This window comes from Taudactylus pleione, unplaced genomic scaffold, assembly GCF_031769625.1.
Source record: "Taudactylus pleione unplaced genomic scaffold, aTauple2 ptg000027l, whole genome shotgun sequence".
Taxonomy (NCBI): domain Eukaryota; kingdom Metazoa; phylum Chordata; class Amphibia; order Anura; family Myobatrachidae; genus Taudactylus; species Taudactylus pleione.
The window spans coordinates 2,132,393-2,153,902 of NW_028284429.1; positions in this window are offsets into that span (position 1 = coordinate 2,132,393).

Genomic DNA, 21,510 nt, shown 5'->3' on the forward strand with positions numbered 1-21,510 from the left:
ATGTATGGGAGCAAATGACAATCGTCCATTTGCTCACAAACACTGGAAAATAGCCAAACATGGTTGTTCAGACAAAATTGGTTAAAACACACAAATTTAGCCAATTTGAACAATATTTTTTTTGTCCTTTTTTCAGTGTTTAAAACCATATGATTGATTGTCATTTGCTCCCATACATTACCAGGTTTTCATTCCAACCAGCCAGATTGGACAGATATCTGACAGAAAATTGTATAGTGGATGGCCAGCTTCAGAGTACTGCCATATGTCTTTATAAGTGTAAAGCTGCATACACACACAACGATTTTTTTAACGATTATCGTTTGAAAAAAATCGTTCAATTTCTGAGTCAAACGATGAACGATTATCGTTCACGTTTGTAGTTCAGTCAGACTTGTCAACTTAACGATTTTCATTAAGGGAATATGCAAAAATTGTTTGTAGTTCAAAAAAATCATTCATTACACTTTAAAAAATCTGACAGAAAATCGTTCGTAACAAAATAGTTTTGTGTGTATGCAGCTTAAGACATAGCTAACAGCTTCTTCTATTTGTAATATAAAACTGCAATGATTTATGCAGACCGGGGTGGGTACGAGATGCCAGAACAGTTAGGATACCTACTGACAGGCGTCTGTACCCTATCCCTAACCCTCCCTCCCCACTGCCTAAACCTAACTTCCCCCCCTAATGCCTAACCCTAAACCTAACCTCCCCCCCCTAGTGCCTAAACCTAACCCTCTCCCTCTAGTGCCTAACCCTAAACCTAACCTCCCCCCCTAGTGCCTAACCCTAAACCTAACCTCCCCCCCCTAGTGCCTAACCCTAAACCTAACCTCCCCCCCTAGTGCCTAACCCTAAACTCCCCCCTAGTGCCTAATCCTAAACATAAACTCCCCCCTACTGCCTAAACCTAACCTCCCCCCCAGTGCCTAACCCTAAACTTAACCTCCCCCCCCTAGTGCCTAACCCTATCCCTAATCCTCCCTCCCCCCCTAGTGCCTAACCCAAGCCACTATCTCTCCCCCTACTTACTGTCGGGATGCCAGCGCCAAGATTCTGACTGGTAACGGGGTACCGGCGTCGGCTTCCTGATTGTCGGCATCCTGACCTTCAGGATTTAAGCTACATCCGATGTAGACCACCTTATATCTCCACTTGGCCACTCTTAGAAGATTTGATACACCTCCCCCTGTATGTGACCATGCCTGAGATGCCGCTATAAAACGCGTTAGGGGAAAGTCACAGAACCGCTGCCTGACAGCTGACAATGCGCCTGATTCAGGGGTCTTTCGGTGGTCGCACGCCTGCAATGCTGCTCCAGATCCATTCCCGTGCGTATGAATGTGCAAGGACTGAGACCCCCACTGTCGGGGTCTGTGAGGGCTGTAATACCGCCTGGTGCGTCCTTACACGCCGCCATTGCTTGCACTATTTAACTTCACCCAGCCCTATGGCAGCTGCTGATTTACCGCCTCCTATGTGAGCGACTGAGCGTCTGTGTAGGCAAACGCTATCTGCGACGCGCCCGCGACACCCCTCTACCACGCTCATGAGGCGGACCGTCACAGTGCGCCTGTTAGCGACCTCCCAGTCACCACCCAGCACTTTTCGAAGACCTTTCCGATACTGTGCGTGTAAATCACAGCAGCGCCTTTGTGTGCGCACATCCGGTGTGACGCATCCGCCAAAAGGAGTAACGAAATCGCTCAACTCGGTGACCATCCCAAATGCGTGCGGCTCTGTATTAGGTCACTTTTTTCCAATCCGGCCTGCTACATTATACAGCAACACTCTGCGCACACGTACGACACTGCGGAACACGCTCCCCGGCATGCAGCAACATCTGGTAACTCTGCATAACAGTCGGTGAGATCACTCCTTGGTAGCTGCAGCTCGCAGAGCCTTGAAAGAGCCACGAGCGGCTTTTCCTGTCCCAGAGATGACAGAAATGGCGAGGAGTAAAGAGCGCAGATCACTCTGTTGTCCTGACTGAGAGATGGAGACAGAATTAGTCTGCCCAGGTGCAGGACAAAGAGAAGCTGCTGATTCATCTCCTGCTTCCGAGGCAGCGGGAGGAAATATTCCATCCTAATCTTATAGGGACTGAGCATCACCTGCAGACCGTCATATCCAGACACAACTATAACACGTCAGCCTGGGTTAGGGAGCGGCGGGCACCTGGTTTTATAATGGGCTATGATGTCACAGAGGGCCTGATTCAGGGCCGGACGCTCTGACCAGAGCGCTCGCTCTGAATCAGGGCCGTCCCAGCTAATTTTGGAGCGGCCAAAAAGATGACCATCGCGACCATCGGGCTCGCGACGAGACCCTTTACGGTAGGGTCTCGTCTGCCGCAAGCCCTGGAGTGATTTTGGCTCTATCAGAGCCAAAATCACTCCCACTGACATCACTATGATGTCAGTGGTGCCGGACCCAGACGGTAGGCGTTCCCATGGGAACGCCTCCGTCTGGGCAGCCACGCCTCCGGCACGCCCACCAAAGGGGGCGTTCTGTCACTCACCATCGACAGCACGCCCCCTTTGATGTGAGACCCATAACGACGGCTACCCCGTCGTTATTCGGGTCTCGCGCATGCGCATGATGGAGGCGCCTCCGTCGTGCGCATTTGGGAAACATCGACCCGCTTGCGAGCATACAGCGCTCGCGAGCAGGTCTGAATGAGACCCAGAGTCTCACGGGGCAATGAAACTTGATTGACTCGTTATTCGTTACACCTGAAATTAAGCCAGTGGCAAAATGTTCCAGTGTTTCATAAATACTCCGACCCTTCTAACCCCTCAGAATCATACGTGTATTTATAAAGGGTGCAGAGTGTGCGGTACACATGGGCCCCATGATCCAGGGGGTCTGCGCAAACCTACCTGGTGCCGGCAAGTTGGGCCCCCCTCCTATGTGACACCTTCCCAGCGACCTCTTTGGAAAGATGGCACCGCACAAAGAAGGCAGACACTCTGGCACTATCTTGTGCGCCATTTTCCCACATATCAGGGTGAAGATGACGCTCAGGCGGTAATAAGCCCCTGCTCAGGACATTATGTCTGCTCTCCATATAGGCTACTCTAATCAGAGGTCACGGAACTTGAAGCAGGGAGCGCAATAAGAAGATCACTAAATGCTTCCAGTCTGGACTTACCACTGTCAGAAACATCATTAAGGGGCCTATTCATCATCACTTAATTTTCACAAAAGCAGGTGAAAATGCACATTTTCACCTGCAATTGTGAAAATTAAGTTATCGGGCCATTCATCAAGAAGGTAAAGCAGGAGATATCACAGAAATACACCCCATACACTAGTATCACAGATATCCCCATACTTACCTTCTGTTTGTGGAATGGCCCGCTGTCCCCATACACTAGTATCACAGATATCTCCTGCTTACCTTCCTCTCCCGGAATGGCCCGCTGTCCCCATACACTACTATCACAGATATCTCCTGCTTACCTTTCTCTCCCGGAATGGCCGCTGTCCCCATACACTAGTATCACAGATATCTCCTGCTTACCTTTCTCTCCCGGAATGCCCCGCTGTCCTCATACACTGGTATCACAGATATCTCCTGCTTACCTTTCTCTCCCGGAATGGCCCGCTGTCCCCATACACTACTATCACAGATATCTCCTGCTTACCTTTCTCTCCCGGAATGGCCGCTGTCCCCATACACTAGTATCACAGATATCTCCTGCTTACCTTCCTCTCCCGGAATGGCCCGCTGTCCCCATACACTACTATCACAGATATCTCCTGCTTACCTTTCTCTCCCGGAATGGCCGCTGTCCCCATACACTACTATCACATATCTCCTGCTTACCTATCTCTCCCGGAATGGCCGCTGTCCCCATACACTAGTATCACATATCTCCTACTTACCTATCTCTCCCGGAATGGCCGCTGTCCTCATACACTAGTATCACAGATATCTCCTGCTTATCTTTCTCTCCCGGAATGGCCGCTGTCCCCATACACTACTATCACAGATATCTCCTACTTACCTATCTCTCCCGGAATGGCCGCTGTCCCCATACACTACTATCACATATCTCCTGCTTACCTATCTCTCCCGGAATGGCCGCTGTCCCCATACACTAGTATCACATATCTCCTGCTTACCTATCTCTCCCGGAATGGCCGCTGTCCTCATACACTAGTATCACAGATATCTCCTACTTACCTTTCTCACCCGGAATGGCCGCTGTCCCCATACACTAGTATCACAGATATCCCCTGCTTAATTCCTCTCCCGGAATGGCCCGCTGTCCCCATACACTAGTATCACAGATATCTCCTGCTTACTTTCCTCTCCCGGAATGGCCTGCTGTCCCCATACACTAGTATCACAGATATCTCCTGCTTACTTTCCTCTCCCGGAATGGCCTGCTGTCCCCATACACTAGTATCACAGATATCTCCTGCTTACCTTCCTCTCCCGGAATGGCCGCTGTCCCCATACACTAGTATCACAGATATCTCCTGCTTATCTTTCTCTCCCGGAATGGCCGCTGTCCCCATACACTAGTATCACAGATATCCCCATACTTACCTTCTGTTTGTGGAATGGCCCGCTGTCCCCATACACTAGTATGGGGACAGTATTCATCAAGCTCCGAAAATATAATATTTTCGGAGTTTGACTGCGGGAGCATTCGCCATCTTCAGATGGTGAATGCTCCGGCATCGCAACCTGCTCCTTCCCTATGGGAAGGAGGTCCTGGTTGTGAAGAGGGATCCTTTTTCACCCTTCCGCCCCTGTCCGGCTCCTTCCGCCGTATGTCGGGGCTCTCGTGCGCATGCGCACTCCCGTCACTGCTCCCAAAGGAGCAGTGAAAGATTCACTGCTCCGAAAAGGAACAGTGAAGCCGCTCGCGGGGGCAGCTGATTTTGCAACAGCTGTCACCGCGGCTGGTGGCAGCAGCGAGTCAGAATGTTAATTATCGGGGTCCGTTAATTAACATGATGAATAGGCCCCTAATAAATGTCACAGAGCTGCTTGTTTACTGGTGATATGTACAGACCAGGTTGGGAATGGGATACCGGCACTCAGGATCCCAGCGGACAGAATCCTGACAGGGTAGGATGACGACACTTGTCTATAGATATCCTAACTCTCCCTCCCTGCTCCCTAACCCTCTCCTAACCCCACTACTTACCGTTGGGATGCCGGCGGTTTGGATACCAGTGGTTGGGATTGGTGTGGGGATTCTGATGCAGGCATTCAACACGCCGGGATTTAAGCTACATCCCGTGCAGAACAGATAATGTTATTGTTCCTAATATCAGTTTTTCTTACATCGGTTGTATAAATGAGAGGTGATGACGAGCATAGAATGTGAACGACAAATGTCCACCCTCCATGGGCAGACAGTGACTCTGACAATGCCTTACAGGAGATTCTGGGACTTGTAGTTATCCGCAGCAGCAGAGCCACCAGCTGGCATCTAGTCTGTGCGAGTCCTTATGTAGCAGACATTAGCAGCTATTGTGAGACGGACAGATGCAGGCCCTGTGCTCTAGCTAATTAAGACCTGCCTACGTGCCATGTGTAACGATTCCTGAGCTGGACACGAGCCATCTCTGAGTGACTGTACAGCTTACTGCCGGGGACAGGACATAAATTACATCTAATGATTCAATTGCTGACATTTCCATATTAAGATAAAGATTCAGTTTATCAGGAGATACCTGGTGCTTTGTGCGCGTGTTGCTGCCGTTGGTCTCTGGTTATCACCTCCTCGGTTAGTATACGGCACGGGATTATTGCAGACGTCTTGCCTTGTCCCAGAGTCTCATTTATGTAGGGGGCTCGGGGACTGTATATAGATTGGTTCCAGGGTCGGACTGGCCCATAGGGGTACAGGGAATTCCCAGCTGGGCCCCACAGTCTGAGGCCCCACCCCCTCCTCTAGGGGTCAGGTCCTAGACTGTGCAATCAAATTATACATTGTTACTCTATTAGAGGGTCAGTTACCTGGTGGAGCTGGAGCACGTATAAACATGGGTGCCTGGTTTGTTTCTATGGAAACTACACCAAGATTCGCCCTCCTGTCATTTAAAGTGGGCGATAAGGACACACCTCTGTCTCCTCCTTGTGTTGGCTGTGGGCTTTAGCATATTGTACACAGGGCCCGATCCAGACACGCTCGCTAGATGTGTTCTCACGTTGCCAAAGTATGCAAATCCCGCAATCGCACAGCAAGGCATTAGAAGACGCCCACTTTCCCTTCGCAATACACGTCATCTCCAGGAAGTGTATGCAACAATCAGTAACATCGAGAACCATCGGATGCATATGCAGCACTTGTGGCTGACCATACCCTACCGCAAGCAGTGCGAGTTCTTCAGTTTAAATTTCAGCCATGTGATGTGTACTATGACGCTGCGTCTTAATTATGCACGCCTATGAAACTGCGTTAAGACGTTTAGACACTCCTGCATTCGCACCACCACTACGTTTCCATCGACTAACCCCTGTCACCACCCACAAACCCCTCCTCTTGTCACTCAATTTAGCGAGGCATCTATGCACAAGGGGCGATCGCATGGACTGGTTCACGCCAGACCAAATGACTCCGAGGGCCTTATACAGCCCCCGGGCCTGAGGTTCCCCATTCCTGCTGTAATGTTTAGCTAATCCTCTGTGGTGGCTGGCCACACCCTTTCTAGGGCTTGGCCACACCCCTTCTAGTGGCTGACCACACCCCTTAAGCATGGGTCCTTACCACTGCATTCCCCTCGGGGGCCCTTTAAGCCCCAATCCAACAATGGTTGGTTCTAATACAGTCACTTGACGTGGATATGTCCTATATGAGTAATTACACACCCTATGCTACTAGGCTGTAACATACTCCATCATGCAGTATCTAGTGACGTGGATATGTCTGACATGGATAAAAATCATGTCTCTAAAGGCTCTATTTACTACAATCCGCATATTGAATGCAGATTGTAGTGTGATATTAACGACTGAATTCGCATTGCGAATTCAGGCAATATCACAGGGATTTACTACAAATCCCTTACAGGGACAGAGCTTGCGATAAAGCTCTGTCCATGCGAATCCCCTTCGGAGCCTTATCACGGTATTTTCGCAAAAAATACCTTGAATAAGTGCCCGCGCATGCGCCGACCGGTCGCCGCTGCTACCCCCCACGGAGCTAAGCCCCGCCCCCGCGACCCTCCTTTCCCTTAATTACACTTACCTGCATGCTCCGGTGATGTTCTCCATTCCTCCGGTCAGGTGATCTCCCATACTGCACTGGGACCCGATCACCTGATGACCGGGCAGCAGTGCACTATGGGAGACCAGCTGACCGGAGGGGAGTCAATACCGGAGGCCCGATCACCGGTCCCTGGAGTCAGGTAAGTAAATAATTTTTTATTTTTACTATTTTTTTTTTTTTTTGCAGTGATCAGCTTGCGGTCTGTTTAGACCACACAGCTGATTACTGGGACCGACTGCCGGCTCTGCTCTCCCCGTTAGAGCAGGGCAGGAGTCCGGTAACTGGGGGAGACCCTGGATAATGCCACCTCCAGTTGGCTTTATTATCACAGGGCTTTCCCCGATATTGTTTCACATTTTATTTTTAGTAACTTTGGTCGGATCACATTTCCCATTACAATTATGGGAAATGCGATATGATTACTAAAAATAAGTGATACTTAGGGGTTGGAGTAGAATTTTATGAATTCTACTCCAACTGCCCTGTAATAACTACAGGTGAAACTAAAATAATGTGAAAAGGGTGTGACAACACAAAACAGCCTTTATCATTTTATTTTAGTAACAGTAATGTTAATAAATAGTCCTTTATGACAAAACAGCTGCATCTCCTAGTTCTCTATTCTGTATAAGGGGAGGAACTTGTCCCACTTGGTACTCCGTAGTCTGTAATATTATGCCCCCGTTTTGTCCTGCCACTTCTGCCTCCTCTTATGCTAATAAGTAAAAGATGGGGGTGCCTTATTTATTGCCACAATTAAACGTCACTTTTCTATAATGTTATGTGATCTCTTTACGTTTTGTTCTGACTGAATCAGCGCCAGAGATGGGGAATTACCCAATCAGAAGAAAGAGCACAGAACTTTTATTTCTACGATGTCATTGTGTTGTGGCTTTAGAATGACCTATTTAATAACATTTTGAGGAAACAAAAAAAAAAATTTTGAACACAACTTTTTTTTTTTTTACTTACCTAAAGTTTTATAAGCTGCGTCCGACTCTGTGGTCCTGACTCAGGGATGTGCGCAGTGCGCATAGCGGCTGTTGTGTGTAAATATGATAATGCTTTCCAATGCTTAGCCGAGCATACTGACGCCCACTGCTGCCTTCTCTTATCAGTCTGACAATGTGCAACAGTGTAAACATCGGTACCATTGACGCACATCGGACAGTCACGCGGCAGGTAAGTCACATCTGACCAGACGCAAACCCTGCAGTACTCCCGGCACCCAGAGAGCTCTCGTGCTGCACAGGAGATGGCAATGGCTAATTTATGCGCGCCCATGAGACGACGATTAAACGGTTAGACATGTCTGCGTTTTCTAACCACCTCCCGTTACCATCCATAATCGCTGACTACCTGTCACTCACCTATGTGCATGAATAATCGCAATGCAATGGCTTTGTGGGCGCACTGCCAATTTCGCGCACGCTCATTTGCAGACAATCGGTCGATCTGCGAAAATATCGGCTTTGCGTAAATCTCTGAATCAGGCCCTTTACCCTCAAGCAGTCTGCACCGGAAAAAATGTGCTTGTTTTGTCACTAGTCATTGTCACCCGCCCTGTACTAGATGGAAAAGATGTCTCTCAACCTGTGTCCTGTCCCATATAGCTGGTGTCAGTGCCGTAACTAGGGCTCTGAGCGCCCTGTACTGGCCCCGCCCCCTTTGCGCGTGACATCATGACCTGAAGCTGCAGCAGTTCCTGGTGCATCTTCAAGACGCTCTGGGCAGCTGTAATTATGGCAGGGTGCTGGCCTATAGCATCCAATGGCATCATTCCAGGCACCCTGCAGCCAGAAGCGGGGACCGTGGGGTAGCAACGGTGCTCTGTGCGGCCGCACAACCCTAGTTATGACCCTGGCTGGTGTTTGTGTAAACGCACTCTCACTGACCCTAGCTTATGTGAGAACGACTCCTTACAGCCTCTTTGGTTTGTAAATACAGATGTGATATAAATGCATACGCCCGTCACTGTGTGTGCCCATTATCAGTGCATGTGCAGAGCAATTTCCTGCAAGTTATGCTCTGCAAATAAGGCGGTGTACCTGGAACTATGCATCAGCCCCTAAACGCTCTTATGAAGTTGACGTTGCCTTTGTTTGGGCGCAGTAACACGAGACGTCTCCCCGCAGCAACACAGAGCACAGGAATAGACTGCGCCTGGCAGCAGGAGTAGCACATGATGCAGTCGGTGTGCCTGGCACCTGCCACCTGTACGGCTCCCACTGACACCCGCTTTGAACGCTGTGTGAGGACTAAGACGCCTATGAATAGGGTGAATGGCGCTGCCTTTGTCACAGAGGTCTGTGTCAATAGAGAACTGGGAGTTAGCTGTACTCACTCATATCATTACAGCGTACAAAGGAGACCATGCCAGGGACATCAGCTTTTCCTCTCTTATTGCTGAAATGCTCATTTAATAAACATATATTCACAGGGACAAACAACAGCCCTCTTCTCCCTCTGGTGTATTTACGCATTTCATTAACTCACACTTCTGTCAGATGCAAATAATGTGCAGACAGAAGCCTGGGGCGGAATTACATGAGTGATTCTATATGTTTACTCTGCACAGGAAGTGTTTCATCACCCAGTAATATGGGGCTGCTTGTCGCTAATGTTTGTCCATGTTTTGTTCTGTTCTGCGCGTCATCTGTGTGTTACTCCTGTAACATATGGTGGCAAAGTGCACGAGACAATGGTAAAATACATTTCTGTCACACTACAATGTAAGGTTGACATTAAAAGGCCATTAGACACCGGCTCCCTTTATTAGTGTAGTTTAAAGGTCACATAAAACCCTTGAAATGATGCTTCAGTAAGTGAAGCCTGGTGGGAAGCTAAACCGCTCTGCAGCCTCACTGGGTGTCGTGTGAACGGGGTGAAAACCCAAAAGGTATTTAAGGGAAGGACTCCGATGGCAGGGGCCAACCAGGATATGGCAGCAAGGAGTCAGCAACCTCAGGTCACGCATGCGCACAGCCTCCGGGGAGGTCGTGGAGGTATCCGCTCAGATCCCTCTTCGCAAACCCCGGAACTCCTTCCCATAGGAAGGAGTGGGGATCCAAGAACAAGCACCGTCTGAAGATGGCGCTTGTTCTCGGAAGCAAACTTTCAGTTTTCAGAGTTTGCTGAATATTAGGGGTCCTTTTCGGACCCCTGATGATGAATGGCCCAGTAAACTAATCTAGCGTTTCCGCATGGTTACCGGGCCATTTATCATTTGATGAATAGGCCCCTGGGTCTGATACGAATAAGCAGTCAGCAGGGATATAAACAATGATGTCAGGAAGGAAGCCAAGTCTGGTGCACAGGATCACTGTAACTGCTGGACTGAGGCACAGGGCAACTGAATTATAGTGGTATGTGCTGCTGGAGGCTTACTAACATTGGCAATCACCTAGCACTGACAGCGAGGTACCTGGTTCTGAGGCCATAAGATTCTGCCGGCAACTTATGTATGCTCTATTTCAGTTACTATTATTATTATTATTATTATTATTATTATTATTATTATCTTTTTAGGAAACTGTACAGGGAATTTAACAGTGAAACATGAACCATCATAAGTACAGTAAATGTAAGATGACATATTTTACGTACAATTTCAAAATGGTGGGTAGGGGGACAGGAAAAGAAAGGATGGGGAAGAGAAGGAAAGGTATAAGGGTAAGACACCGCACAGAGAGATGGTATATTTTTAAAATTTTCAAATAAAACAATTTGCATATAACTGATGTATTGTACTGAATGAGGGTGCACCCTAGGAGCTGTATTAACAATGTTTAAAGAAAAAAAGAGAAAGAAAGTAACTCCTCTTTTATGGGGCACACCTCATGTATATAGTAAATAAAATCTAACTTTTATTTTATTAATTATAAAATATATGATATAGCCACAATATAGTAAAGACGTTTGAGTTCAAAAAGTTCAAGGGACAAATATCCTGTTGTGAGATAAAAAAGGATGTGTTTGCATTAATGGGCTACACAATGCAATTCCTATATGCTTGATATCTCACAATAAATATGACAATACACCACAAAGTACCAAAGAACAAGACAAATATAATTAGAACCCCAAAAAAGACGGTGATGGCCTAACCACCCCAGTGAATAATAATAACCAGGAATTTGCATTCAGCACTGCACTTGCGTCATACTTGCCTATTCTCCCGATTTGGGCGGGAGCTTCCCGAAAATCGCGTGATGCTCCCGCCCTCCCGGAAAAGCAGTCAAGCCCTCTGGCCAGCCACTGACCCTCCAGACCCTCCGCAAGTAACACACAAACCCCCGCAGAGGAACCCCGCACTGAGTCACGTCATCGTGACCCCACCCCCTGCTTCACAATGACGAAAATATTGGCATTGTGTAGCAGGGGCGGGGCCAAAATGGCAATATTCTGTGGCCACGCCCCTGCTCCGCCTCCATTACCAGGTAGTGTCCCCATCCACACAACCCTGTATAGCGTAACGCCCCCCCCCCCCAGCTTGTCTGACCCAGCTGCCCCCTCTCGGAGAGGGCTGACAGAATGTCGGTAAGCATGACTTGCGTGCACTGCTGAATTAGCCCCATTAATTGTACCTGTACATTCACAAACAGCCCTCATCCATAGATCCAGAACACTAAATACAACTTACATTGTACTCTCTACCTATGTGTACATCCATGACACCTGACTACGGACCATCAGATACAGATCCATGTAATAAGTTCATTTTTCCTTTGCACAAAGCTACAGTGACAGGAATACTTGTTTGTATAAACTACTAGAATGCCTGCTGAGTGTATCTCCTCTGGCTCATGTACATAGAGGGCCAGTGACTAAGGACAAGGAAGGAAAGGAGGATGTTTGCAGTGATATAGTTCATGGCTCCAGGTAATAGACTTCTCACCATATCATGTACAATAGTCCTGTGTTATAGACAAGGACTAATCAGTACAGAGAATTTATAATGTCTTATCCCAACACTGACTCATCTTCCGTTTCATTACCCGGCCTAAGCAGGAGCTAGATTGTGTCATATTAACTAGTTAAATGCCGGAGATGCTGCAGTTTGCTGTATGCCCCTAAAAGGGGTGACACAAAGTGTATAAATGAATAATTTGTAACGCAGTCCCACTTTTCGAGCGCTGTCCCACGGTCCCACTGTGAGCTGCAGTGACCCGTGGGAGCCGGGATAGGTTGGGGGAGCAATATGGCAGAGCAGCGGGTGCATAGATGCCGCATGTGTGCGCACATCACCCATGAAGTGCTGAGAGAGGCTGGGGGCACCTCTGTAGCTCATGGAGAGCGAGACATGATACCGGAGCTTAGAAAAACGGGGGCGTGATGTGAGGCCACACCCACTCTGTCATGAGCACACAAACATCCCAACTAGCGACTCCCAAATGTTGGGAGGTACCGTATGCAGTTATCTTATTTTTCATCTGCTGATCATCATTTAGAAGTTACTCGTATTAGTCAGTTATACAGAAGTGACGTCTGTAGAGTGGATTTATCAATATTTAGCAATTTATCACATAAATAGGAAGATGTCACTGAAGATTTCTTTGGTGCCCTCAAAACAAATGGCCACGATAATGAAATAACGCAGCAATCCTCTGACAGCATCTGTCCTTTATCTAATCATTGAGATGTCACAGTAACACTCAAGCTTTTCCTAACCATTATTTTCATGGTGCTGTTAAGTAATTAGGGGCCTATTCATCAACACTAAAATGACGGTTTTAAGGACATTTTCCTTAATTACCGTTTTTAGTGACGCAAGTCCATGATAAAACAGATGTCTGAGCGCTTTCTTCTCTTATGCTGCCTAAACCGTTAATGACATATCACAACGATGGACTTTATTTTATACCATACGCATTTTTGTCGGTGTAAATCAGGGATGGGGAACCTCACGCTTCAGACAGTCACACCGCTGCCCTTACAGCTCCCCGGAGCATCCTCAGTTTGCTCCGGACATTGCTGTTATCACTGACGATAGTGGCTCCGCCCCTCTGTGACATCACACAGAGGGGCGTGGCCTGCACCGGGCCCACACATAATGTTATATATATCAAAATGGCCCTTGGCAGAAAAAAGGTTCCCCACCCCAGGTGTAAATGGATCCATCCGGGTCCAGGGACCCGGGGATCCAACATGGGCACTTTGCAAGGTAAACGGCGTGATCCGGGTCACGATGACTCGGATTATGCCGCTCGAGCGGTCGGCTTCAATGACGCTTGGAGATGACATCATCTCCAGGCGTCCATTGAAACGCCGGAAGAGGTGGGTCACTGCAGACCCGGGCTCCTGTGCCGATTCGGGAATATCCTGAGTCGGCGCTGCAGTCTAAAGGGGTTAGATCCGGTTCTGATCTGGATTGGAACCCTGCTCTAACCCCCGGGTCAGATCCGTAACTTTGGTATAAAAGCGATATTAGTGTGCCTTGGGGACTGTGGTTGGGAGCCCCTGATGTAGAGAGTGATACATAATATCCAGTGTCACCAGAAAAATTGATGTAAGCCCTGATTACTGATACAAAATCTCAGCTTTTCCTTTTTATTTAATTTATGTGAAAAGCTATTAATTTCCAATCCTGTGAGCTCGGATGATCGGTCATTGTCAATTAATGGGGTAACTAAAAGTGAAAGATGCTCAAAAAAAAAAAGAAAAGTGGTAGAAAACTTCTCATCCTGTGCTGCAGAGGACGCACATAGTGACTTATTATAGAGCTGCTGCCTTTGATGATCCCATGTGACAAGTCCTGACTATAGAGCTGCTGTGTGTCACAGCTAATTAGGACAGAGCATGGCAGCGCCCCGGCCATTGATGTTTTATAGTGTAATCTGTGCGTCCTGTGCATGTTACTAGTACTGGCTCAGTGATCCCCACCTCACCCTCTGCAATGCGGACATAACATTAGGGCTAATTGTCTTGCTGCAATCTTTGCCTCTGTAACTTTAAAGGCAAATAATTAGAGAACCTCTGCTATAATTAAATGCATTATTCTTTCCAAATGGTCTTTGTAGCATTTAATATTTTTGTTTTATTAATAAAATATCTGTTGGACAATTATTGCTACAGTAGGTTGTATCACACATTCACCAGTATGCCAGGGACTCTCATTTATCTCTACATGGTTGAATTGTTTTGCTAGAAAGGCGAAAGAGACATAACAATAAGTCCTCAATAAAACAAATCTCTTATTATATCTCATACTGTATATCATGTCCTGATACCATCTTATACATCAAAGGGCTCCAGTAACCTTGATAGCAAATGTATCCCTGAGAGGGACGATTGTCGATCAGCTCAGTACTGGTGGTCTCATTTAGCGGCACATTTGTGAGGTGGTCTCATTTAGCAGTACTAGGGGTGGTCTCATTTAGCGGCACATTGGCGAGGTGGTCTCATTTAGCAGTACTAGGGGTGGTCTCATTTAGTAGCACAGCGGTGGTCTCATTTAGCGGCACATTGGTGAGGTGGTCTCATTTAGCAGTACTAGGGGTGGTCTCATTTAGCGGCACATTGGCGAGGTGGTCTCATTTAGCAGTACTAGGGGTGGTCTCATTTAGCGGCACATTGGCGAGGTGGTCTCATTTAGCAGTACTAGGGGTGGTCTCATTTAGTAGCACAGCGGTGGTCTCATTTAGCGGCACATTGGTGAGGTGGTCTCATTTAGCAGTACTAGGGGTGGTCTCATTTAGCGGCACATTGGCGAGGTGGTCTCATTTAGCAGTACTAGGGGTGGTCTCATTTAGCGGCACATTGGCGAGGTGGTCTCATTTAGCAGTACTAGGGGTGGTCTCATTTAGCGGCACATTGGCGAGGTGGTCTCATTTAGCAGTACTAGGGGTGGTCTCATTTAGCAGCACAGCGGTGGTCTCATTTAGCGGCACATTGGTGAGGTGGTCTCATTTAGCAGTACTAGGGGTGGTCTCATTTAGCGGCACATTGGTGAGGTGGTCTCATTTAGCAGTACTAGGGGTGGTCTCATTTAGCGGCACATTGGCGAGGTGGTCTCATTTAGCAGTACTAGGGGTGGTCTCATTTAGCAGCACAGTGGTGATGATCTCATTTAGCAGTACTAGGGTTGGTCTCATTTAGCAGCACAGCGGTGGTCTCATTTAGCAGCACATTGGTGAGGTGGTCTCATTTAGCAGTACTAGGGGTGGTCTAATTTAGAAGCACAGTGGTAGTGGTTTCATTTAGCAGCACAGTGGTAGTGGTCTCATTTAGCAACTGAGTGCTGGTGGTCTCATTTAGCAACTGAGTGCTGGTGGTCTCATTTAGCATCTGAGTGGTGGTGGTCCCATTTAGCAGCAGAGTGCTGGTGGTCTCATTTAGCAGCTGAGTGCTGGTGGTCTCATTTAGCAGCTGAGTCGTGGTGGTCTCATTTAGCAGCTGAGTCGTGGTGGTCTCATTTAGCAGTACTAGGGGTGGTCTCATTTAGCGGCACATTGGCGAGGTGGTCTCATTTAGCAGTACTAGGGGTGGTCTCATTTAGCGGCACATTGGCGAGGTGGTCTCATTTAGCAGTACTAGGGGTGGTCTCATTTAGCAGCACAGCGGTGGTCTCATTTAGCGGCACATTGGTGAGGTGGTCTCATTTAGCAGTACTAGGGGTGGTCTCATTTAGCGGCACATTGGTGAGGTGGTCTCATTTAGCAGTACTAGGGGTGGTCTCATTTAGCGGCACATTGGCGAGGTGGTCTCATTTAGCAGTACTAGGGGTGGTCTCATTTAGCAGCACAGTGGTGATGATCTCATTTAGCAGTACTAGGGTTGGTCTCATTTAGCAGCACAGCGGTGGTCTCATTTAGCAGCACATTGGTGAGGTGGTCTCATTTAGCAGTACTAGGGGTGGTCTAATTTAGAAGCACAGTGGTAGTGGTTTCATTTAGCAGCACAGTGGTAGTGGTCTCATTTAGCAACTGAGTGCTGGTGGTCTCATTTAGCAACTGAGTGCTGGTGGTCTCATTTAGCATCTGAGTGGTGGTGGTCCCATTTAGCAGCAGAGTGCTGGTGGTCTCATTTAGCAGCTGAGTGCTGGTGGTCTCATTTAGCAGCTGAGTCGTGGTGGTCTCATTTAGCAGCTGAGTCGTGGTGGTCTCATTTAGCAGCACAGTGCTGGTGGTCTCATTTAGCAGCTGAGTGCTGGTGGTCTCATTTAGCAGCACATTGGTGAGGTGGTCTCATTTAGCAGCACATTGGTGAGGTGGTCTCATTTAGCAGCTGAATGGTGATGGTCTCATTTAGCAGCACAGTGGTAGTGGTCTCATTTAGCAGCACAGTGCTGGTGGTCTCATTTAGAATCTGAGTGGTGGTGGTCCCATTTAGCAGCTGAGTGCTGGTGGTCTCATTTAGCAGCTGAGTGCTGGTGGTCTCTTTTAGCAGCACAGTGCTGGTGGTCTCATTTAGCAGCACATTGGTGAGGTGGTCTCATTTAGCAGCACATTGGTGAGGTGGTCTCATTTAGCAGCACAGTGGTAGTGGTCTTATTTAGCAACTGAGTGCTGGTAGTCTCATTTAGCATCTGAGTGGTGGTGGTCTCATTTAGCAGCTGAGTGCTGGTGGTCTCATTTAGCATCTGAGTGGTGGTGGTCTCATTTAGCAGCTGAGTGCTGGTGGTCTCTTTTAGCAGCACAGTGCTGGTGGTCTCATTTAGCAGCTGAGTGCTGGTGGTCTCATTTAGCAGCACATTGGTGAGGTGGTCTCATTTAGCAGCACATTGGTGAGGTGGTCTCATTTAGCAGCTGAATGGTGATGGTCTCATTTAGCAGCACAGTGGTAGTGGTCTCATTTAGCAGCACAGTGCTGGTGGTCTCATTTAGAATCTGAGTGGTGGTGGTCCCATTTAGCAGCTGAGTGCTGGTGGTCTCATTTAGCAGCTGAGTGCTGGTGGTCTCTTTTAGCAGCACAGTGCTGGTGGTCTCATTTAGCAGCACATTGGTGAGGTGGTCTCATTTAGCAGCACATTGGTGAGGTGGTCTCATTTAGCAGCACAGTGGTAGTGGTCTTATTTAGCAACTGAGTGCTGGTAGTCTCATTTAGCATCTGAGTGGTGGTGGTCTCATTTAGCAGCTGAGTGCTGGTGGTCTCATTTAGCAGCTGAGTGCTGGTGGTCTCATTTAGCAGCTGAGTGCTGGTGGTCTCTTTTAGCAGCACAGTGCTGGTGGTCTCATTTAGCAGCTGAGTGGTGGTGGTCTCATTTAGCAGCACATTGGTGAGGTGGTCTCATTTAGCAGCTGAGTGGTGATGGTCTCATTTAGCAGCTGAGTGGTGGTGGTCTCATTTAGCAGCTGAGTGGTGATGGTCTCATTTAGCAGCACAGTGATGGGGGTCTCATTTAGCAGCACAGTGCTGGGGGTCTCATTTAGCAGCACAGTGGTGGTGGTCTTATTTAGCAACTGAGTGCTGGTGGTCTCATTTAGCATCTGAGTGGTGGTGGTCCCATTTAGCAGCTGAGTGCTGGTGGTCTCATTTAGCAGCTGAGTGCTGGTGGTCTCATTTAGCAGCACATTGGTGAGGTGGTCTCATTTAGCAGCACAGTGGTGGTGGTCTCATTTAGCAACTAAGTGCTGGTAGTCTCATTTAGCATCTGAGTGGTGGTGGTCTCATTTAGCAGCACAGTGGTGGTGGTCTCATTTAGCATCTGAGTGGTGGTGGTCTCATTTAGCAGCTGAGTGGTGGTGGTCTCATTTAGCAGCTGAGTGGTGGTGGTCTCATTTAGCAGCTGAGTGGTGATGGTCTCATTTAGCAGCACAGTGCTGGGGGTCTCATTTAGCAGCACAGTGCTGGTGGTCTCATTTAGCAGCACAGTGGTGGTGGTCTTATTTAGCAGCTGAGTGCTGGTGGTCTCTTTTAGCAGCACAGTGCTGGTAGTCTCATTTAGCAGCACAGTGGTGGTGGTCTCATTTAGCAGCACATTGGTGAGGTGGTCTCATTTAGCAGCTGAGTGGTGATGGTCTCATTTAGCAGCTGAGTGGTGGTGGTCTCATTTAGCAGCTGAGTGGTGATGGTCTCATTTAGCAGCACAGTGCTGGGGGTCTCATTTAGCAGCACAGTGCTGGTGGTCTCATTTAGCAGCACAGTGGTGGTGGTCTCTTTTAGCAGCACAGTGCTGGTGGTCTCATTTAGCAGCACAGTGGTGGTGGTCTCATTTAGCAGCACATTGGTGAGGTGGTCTCATTTAGCAGCTGAGTGGTGATGGTCTCATTTAGCAGCTGAGTGGTGGTGGTCTCATTTAGCAGCTGAGTGGTGATGGTCTCATTTAGCAGCACAGTGCTGGGGGTCTCATTTAGCAGCACAGTGCTGGTGGTCTCATTTAGCAGCACAGTGGTGGTGGTCTTATTTAGCAACTGAGTGCTGGTGGTCTCATTTAGCATCTGAGTGGTGGTGGTCCCATTTAGCAGCTGAGTGCTGGTGGTCTCATTTAGCAGCTGAGTGCTGGTGGTCTCATTTAGCAGCACATTGGTGAGGTGGTCTCATTTAGCAGCACAGTGCTGGTGATCTCATTTAGCAACTAAGTGCTGGTAGTCTCATTTAGCATCTGAGTGGTGGTGGTCTCATTTAGCAGCTGAGTGCTGGAGGTCTCATTTAGCAGCTGAGTGCTGGTGGTCTCTTTTAGCAGCACAGTGCTGGTGGTCTCATTTAGCAGCTGAGTGCTGGTGGTCTCTTTTAGCAGCACAGTGCTGATGGTCTCATTTAGCAGCTGAGTGCTGGTGGTCTCTTTTAGCAGCACAGTGCTGGTGGTCTCATTTAGCAGCTGAGTGCTGGTGGTCTCATTTAGCAGCATATTGGTGAGGTGGTCTCATTTAGCATCTGAGTGGTGGTGGTCTCATTTAGCATCTGAGTGGTGGTGGTCTCATTTAGCAGCTGAGTGCTGGTGGTCTCTTTTAGCAGCACAGTGCTGGTGGTCTCATTTAGCAGCACATTGGTGAGGTGGTCTCATTTAGCAGCACATTGGTGAGGTGGTCTCATTTAGCAGCACAGTGGTAGTGGTCTCATTTAGCAGCACATTGGTGAGGTGGTCTCATTTAGCAGCACAGTGGTGGTGGTCTCATTTAGCAGCTGAGTGCTGGTGGTCTCATTTAGCAGCTGAGTGCTGGTGGTCTCTTTTAGCAGCACAGTGCTGGTGGTCTCATTTAGCAGCTGAGTGCTGGTGGTCTCATTTAGCAGCATATTGGTGAGGTGGTCTCATGTAGCAGCACAGTGGTGGTGGTCTCATTTAGCAGCACACTGGCGAGGTGGTCTCATTTAGCAGCACAGTGGTAGTGGTCTCATTTAGCAGCACATTGGTGAGGTGGTCTCATTTAGCAGCACAGTGGTGGTGGTCTCATTTAGCAGCTGAGTGCTGGTGGTCTCATTTAGCAGCTGAGTGCTGGTGGTTTCATTTAGCAGCACAGTGGTGGTGGTCTCTTTTATCAGCACAGTGCTGGTAGTCTCATTTAGCAGCTGAGTGCTGGTGGTCTCATTTAGCAGCACAGTGGTGGTGGTCTCATTTAGCAGCACATTGGTGAGGTGGTCTCATGTAGCAGCATATTGGTGAGGTGGTCTCATTTAGCAGCTGAGTGTTGGTGGTCTCATTTAGCAGCACAGTGGTGGTGGTCTCATTTAGCAGCACATTGGTGAGGTGGTCCCATTTAGCAGCTGAGTGGTGATGGTCTCATTTAGCAGCTGAGTGGTGGTGGTCTCATTTAGCAGCTGAGTGGTGATGGTCTCATTTAGCAGCACAGTGCTGGGGGTCTCATTCAGCAGCACAGTGCTGGTGGTCTCATATAGCAGCTGAGTGCTGGTGGTCTCATTTAGCAGCACAGTGGTGGTGGTCTCATTTAGCAGCACATTGGTGAGGTGGTCTCATTTAGCAGCTGAGTGGTGATGGTCTCATTTAGCAGCTGAGTGGTGGTGGTCTCATTTAGCAGCTGAGTGGTGATGGTCTCATTTAGCAGCACAGTGCTGGGGGTCTCATTTAGCAGCACAGTGCTGGTGGTCTCATTTAGCAGCACAGTGGTGGTGGTCTTATTTAGCAACTGAGTGCTGGTGGTCTCATTTAGCATCTGAGTGGTGGTGGTCCCATTTAGCAGCTGAGTGCTGGTGGTCTCATTTAGCAGCTGAGTGCTGGTGGTCTCATTTAGCAGCACATTGGTGAGGTGGTCTCATTTAGCAGCACAGTGCTGGTGGTCTCATTTAGCAACTAAGTGCTGGTAGTCTCATTTAGCATCTGAGTGGTGGTGGTCTCATTTAGCAGCTGAGTGCTGGTGGTCTCATTTAGCAGCTGAGTGCTGGTGGTCTCATTTAGCAGCTGAGTGCTGGTGGTCTCTTTTAGCAGCACAGTGCTGGTGGTCTCATTTAGCAGCTGAGTGCTGGTGGTCTCTTTTAGCAGCACAGTGCTGATGGTCTCATTTAGCAGCTGAGTGCTGGTGGTCTCATTTAGCAGCATATTGGTGAGGTGGTCTCATGTAGCAGCTGAGTGTTGGTGGTCTCATTTAGCATCTGAGTGGTGGTGGTCTCATTTAGCATCTGAGTGGTGGTGGTCTCATTTAGCAGCTGAGTGCTGGTGGTCTCTTTTAGCAGCACAGTGCTGGTGGTCTCATTTAGCAGCACATTGGTGAGGTGGTCTCATTTAGCAGCTGAGTGGTGGTGGTCTCATTTAGCAGCTGAGTGGTGATGGTCTCATTTAGCAGCACAGTGCTGGGGGTCTCATTTAGCAGCACAGTGCTGGTGGTCTCATTTAGCAGCACAGTGGTGGTGGTCTTATTTAGCAACTGAGTGCTGTGGTCTCATTTAGCATCTGAGTGGTGGTGGTCCCATTTAGCAGCTGAGTGCTGGTGGTCTCATTTAGCAGCTGAGTGCTGGTGGTCTCATTTAGCAGCACATTGGTGAGGTGGTCTCATTTAGCAGCACAGTGCTGGTGGTCTCATTTAGCAACTAAGTGCTGGTAGTCTCATTTAGCATCTGATTGGTGGTGGTCTCATTTAGCAGCACAGTGCTGGTGGTCTCAATTAGCATCTGAGTGGTGGTGGTCTCATTTAGCAGCTGAGTGCTGGTGGTCTCTTTTAGCAGCACAGTGCTGGTGGTCTCATTTAGCAGCTGAGTGCTGGTGGTCTCTTTTAGCAGCACAGTGCTGATGGTCTCATTTAGCAGCTGAGTGCTGGTGGTCTCATTTAGCAGCATATTGGTGAGGTGGTCTCATGTAGCAGCTGAGTGTTGGTGGTCTCATTTAGCATCTGAGTGGTGGTGGTCTCATTTAGCAGCTGAGTGCTGGTGGTCTCATTTA